Raw genomic sequence first — 4,965 nt, 5'->3', positions numbered from 1 at the left:
CGTGGAATTGATGAAACTTCAAGCTTACTAAGTGAAAATTCAACACTTTTTGTTCATTCGGGAAACGCCATTGCTTTTTGGAATGATATTTGGTGTGGAGAACTTCCTCTAGCGTCTGTATCACCTACTCTTTACAAGTTATCGAGACACATGAATGCTACGTTAGCATACATGGTGTCATTGGAAGGAAATATGATGTTTGACTTCAAGATAGTTCTTACAAACCTAGAGGTAGAAGAATATGTTGTCCTCATTAATATTATTGGTGATAATCCTCCAGTTCAAGATGCATTGCCTGATACGAGAAGGTGGAAGCTTAACACTTCGGGTGTATTCATAGTAAAATCACTTTATGCTAAGTTGGTTGCCGATTATGGGGTTACTAATTTTCCTTTTAAATTTATCTGGAAATCACCAATTCCTCCAAAGATAAACATTCTAATGTGGTATCTTTTACATGGGAAGCTAAATACATTTATGTGTTGCATCTTAAAGGTATGGATCTGTATAACTCGTGCGTTTTGTGTGGAGTTGGTGTTGAGACGCAAGACCATCTTTTTCTTCACTGCAGAATCACATATAAGATTTGGTCCGGTCTCTTACCTAATACTGGATGGACTTGGGTTTTTCCTAGCTCGATGATAAGTTTGGCAAATATGTGGCATCACAATAACTTTTCAAGTTCAGGAAATTATATTTGGGGCTTAATACCTACGACGATCATCAATACCATTTGGAGGGAAAGGAATTGCAGACGTTTTGAAGAGAAGTATCTATATGAGACTGATGACGACCTGATTCTAGAAGATAAATCTTCTGTGTTGTCTTGGGAGGCAGCAACAGGTAACCGTGTCCATTTGAAATTTTCAAATTCTGTGCTCTCTACATGGAACTCTATCTTTATGTAATCTTCCGTTTTGTTTTGTTTCTTTCATATACCGCTGGTAGATTCGTTATACATTCTTAATTCTTTAAGAAATCTTCTCTTTTAATCAAAAAAAAAAAAATTTCCCGACTTCCTTGGCTTCATCCCATTAGAAGCTTGGACTTCAGACATTTGTATTGTGCAGTAACTTCTTAATCAAATATCAAACTTAATAATATTGATCAATAACCAATTAAAGACCGTAATCTCGTTCAATGCATAATTTGCGTTATTCGAACAAAAGAAGAAGAATAAAACAGAAATCAAAAGCCAGTTCATACCCGGTTAAGATTTCTCGTTTGGCACTTGTTAACAAACAAATAAATAAACAGTTAATCAATATCACAATATATGATGAATCAGAACGAATAAGAAAGCAGAAGAAAGAATAAAGATAAGTAGAAGCCGGGAGGCAACAAAAAGAAAGAGCGGGGAAGAGGAGGGCATGAGCGAAAAAGAGAGGAAAAATAATTATAGGGTTTCCTTAAAAAATATTATACCACGGAAAGGTAGAGAAGTGGGGTCGAAAAATTGGTGGTATGAAAAACAGGAAACTCTTATTGGTCTAAATATATTTAATGGGGCCAGAAGCTCTAAGAAGAGAGCTTGATTCAGCTTTTAACCATAGGAGAGGAAATTCACTTGAAATCATATTATTAGTTAATTAATTAATCAGCTTCAGCATCCACTTCTATACTTCTATGATTACTTTCGGTTGGTTTGCAAGAGATCGAATAACCAATTGCATGAGAAAATATTCTTCAGCAAAAAAACGTTTGTAGTACTACTCAGCATTTGAGTAGTCGAATTGAGTGAAGTGTATCCTAGATTATTTTCATAAGTAGATCATGAATACTGGTGTTATGGTTTTGGTGTAATGAAGTACGTATAGCTTATCTGTGGTACAAAACGCGGAGAGGATCAGATAGATTAAATCTTGCTATCATGTACTACATACAAGTTCTTTCAAAGGTTATCATGCACCACCTTCACTTCCTATTATTAGGTAAAATCCAAATTGATTTTTCGTGGTACCCCAGACCAGGATTCATAAGGTAAATGAATGCATATATACATGGCACGGCATTGCAATGCACTGCATGATCTAGCAAGTATATGACTGTATAACATTGTCAGGGAAAACAATTGCTTGTTGTAAGCCTAACTTGCCACAAATCATGCATGAGTTAATGCTGGCTGCTGAGTGACTGAGATATGATTTTGCGTCCACTTATCTCGACTTAATGCACCAAATCTCTTGAGCATTCACTTCTCTTCTTCACCTGGAAGCTATGAGCTGGGACCAATATATCGACATGTAGTGAATGTGTCCTATTTGAAGCCTTACAAATTTCCTATCAGGTCTTCATCTTTCGGATTTTGAAAGGGAATGAAAGGACAAAAACAAAATAGATCGAGCTAAATCAGAAGTCAGGTTTTGACCATCAAATTAAAGCTGAATGCATGATTTAAAAAAAAAAAAAAATAAGGCTCATAAATTTCATTTAGTACTATAGCAGACCGGATTAGTCATCAAAATCAATAAAACAAACAAAAGAGAGAAAAAATGAAACACAAAGGGAAATTTCCTAAAGCTCGTCAGCATCTTCTTGTGATCCAGCACCAGGAGCTCCACCAGATCTCTGATACACGGCAGTGATGATTGGATTACAAACAGCTTCTACTTCCTTGAATTTCTCGTCGTAATCTTCCTTGTCAGCTGCTTGGTTCTCATCAAGCCATTCAAGAGCCTCCTTTACTGCTTCCTCAATCTTCTCTTTCTCATCTGATTCCAGCTTGTCTGCAAGCTTGTCATTATCATTGACCTGCGTCTTCATGTTGTACACATAACTCTCCAAGCTGTTTCTCGCCTCGATATTTTCCTTGACCTTCTTATCTTCCTCTGCGAAATCCTCCGCTTCTTTAACCATTCGGTCAATCTCCTCTTGGCTCAAGCGATCCTTTTCAGTTGTGATAGTGATCTTCTCTGCCTTTCCACTTGCTTTGTCTTCAGCTCTTACATTAAGAATACCATTGGCATCAACCTCGAATGTGACTTCAATCTGAGGGATTCCCCTTGTAGCTGGAGCAAGTCCAGAAAGATCAAACTTTCCAAGTTCCCTGCAGTCTTTTGTGAGACTTCTTTCACCTTCGAAAACATGTATGGAGACAATGGTCTGCTGATCCTGGTAAGTGGTAAAAAATTGAGATCGCTTGGTTGGGATACCTGTGTTCCTAGGGATAACCTTGGCCATCACACCGCCAACGGTTTCGATACCGAGAGTAAGTGGTGCGACATCCAAAAGAAGAACATCTTTGGTTTCATCACCACCCTCTCCGCTCAAGATACCTCCTTGTACAGCAGCACCGTAAGCAACAGCCTCATCAGGGTTGACACCTTTGTTTGGCTCTTTGCCGTTGAAGTATTCTTTAATGAGCTGTTGAACCTTGGGAATCCTAGTACTTCCACCAACAAGGACAATCTCATCAATCTGGTTTTTTTCTAGTCCAGCATCAGCCATAGCCTTCTTCACAGGTCCCATGGTCTTCTTGAATAGATCAGTGTTCAATTCTTCGAAACGAGCACGGGTAAGTGATTCAGAGAAATCCAAGCCGTCGTATAGAGACTCAATCTCAACTCTCACCGAATGTTGGTTACTCAACGCTCTCTTAGCACGTTCACACTCCCTCCTTAGCTTCCCAAGAGCCTTGTTGTCGTTGCTAATGTCCTTTCCATGCTTCTTCTTGATCAATTTAATGAAGTAATCCATAACCCTGTGATCAAAGTCCTCACCCCCAAATGCGTGTCACCGTTTGTCGAAAGAACCTCAAAAAACCCCATTATCAATATTAAGATGCTGACGTCGAATGTACCACCACCAAGGTCAAAAACAAGGATGTTGTTCTCTTCACCTTTTTTATGCAAACCATAGGCGATTGCAGCTGCAGTTGGCTCGTTGATGATTCTTACTACATTCAATCCAGCAATCACACCAGCATCCTTTGTAGCCTGTCTCTGAGCATCATTGAAATAAGCTGGTACAGTGATAACGGCATCCTTAACTTCTTTCCAAGAAACGTTTCAGCTGTCTCCTTCATCTTAGTTAGTACCATCGCACTGATTTCCTCAGGGCTGAAAACTTTAGCTTCCCCATCCTTGAGCGTTACCCCCAACATAAGGCTTTCCATCTTTATTCACGACGTTATACGGTAAGAGTTTTATATCTTTTTGTACATCTTTATCGCCAAACAATCTTCCGATAAGTCTTTTGCTATCGAAGAAAGTTCTCTCGGGATTCGCAGGTGCTTGATTCTTTGCAGCCTCACCGATCAAACGTTCTCCTAAAGAAGTAAAACCAACCCAAGATGGTGTAATACGGTTACCTTGTCGTTTGCTATGATTTCGACATGTCCGTTCTTGTAAACACCAACACATGAATAGGGAGTGATCAATAACCAATCACTGTTCCGAACTTTGCCGTTGCTTCCTCTTTGGCTACTACGGAAAATACACATAAAACACTGCATAAGAGGATTAAGAATACCTTTAATGAAGATGATGACAACCCGCGATTTTTCGAAGAAGACAGTCCATACCTTGAAGGACAAAGAAAAGCTAGCTCCTGTAGAAGCCAATGTGTGTGTTTTGCTGAGGTACTGCTCCCTTTATATAACTCTCGTATCAGGGGAGCTTTCCTACTTGTTCTCGTACACCTATTTCTATTCCTATTCCAAACAGAAATACAAATAGAATAGGAACGAATAATTTTTGGTTTAGGTGGAGTTATTAGATGATGGTCATTGGAACAATTATAATATGACATCTGGCAAAACAAATTGTCTCGAAAAATATGGTTGGTCCTTTTTTTAGGTGGTCTCTAATAAATTAGGGTATCGAGGGTTCATAGATCAGAAAACAGAAATCAAAGAAGACAATGTTTAAAGTGGTTCGGTCACTGACCTACATCCACTGAGAAACCCCGTAGGGTGAATTGGATTGATCTCCAGGCTTGCTGGGATATTTTACATTTACAAGATTG

At 38.9% G+C, this 4,965-nt stretch overlaps 1 pseudogene; it reads right to left on the bottom strand.

Moving 5' to 3' along the window:
* Positions 1-2,514: 2,514 nt before the first annotated feature.
* LOC113329112 lies at positions 2,515-4,749 on the bottom strand (annotated as a pseudogene).
* Between the last annotated feature and the right edge of the window lie 216 nt (positions 4,750-4,965).

This window comes from Papaver somniferum, unplaced genomic scaffold, assembly GCF_003573695.1.
Source record: "Papaver somniferum cultivar HN1 unplaced genomic scaffold, ASM357369v1 unplaced-scaffold_115, whole genome shotgun sequence".
In the NCBI taxonomy this organism is placed as follows: domain Eukaryota; kingdom Viridiplantae; phylum Streptophyta; class Magnoliopsida; order Ranunculales; family Papaveraceae; genus Papaver; species Papaver somniferum.
This window is presented reverse-complemented; position numbering and strand designations above follow the sequence as displayed.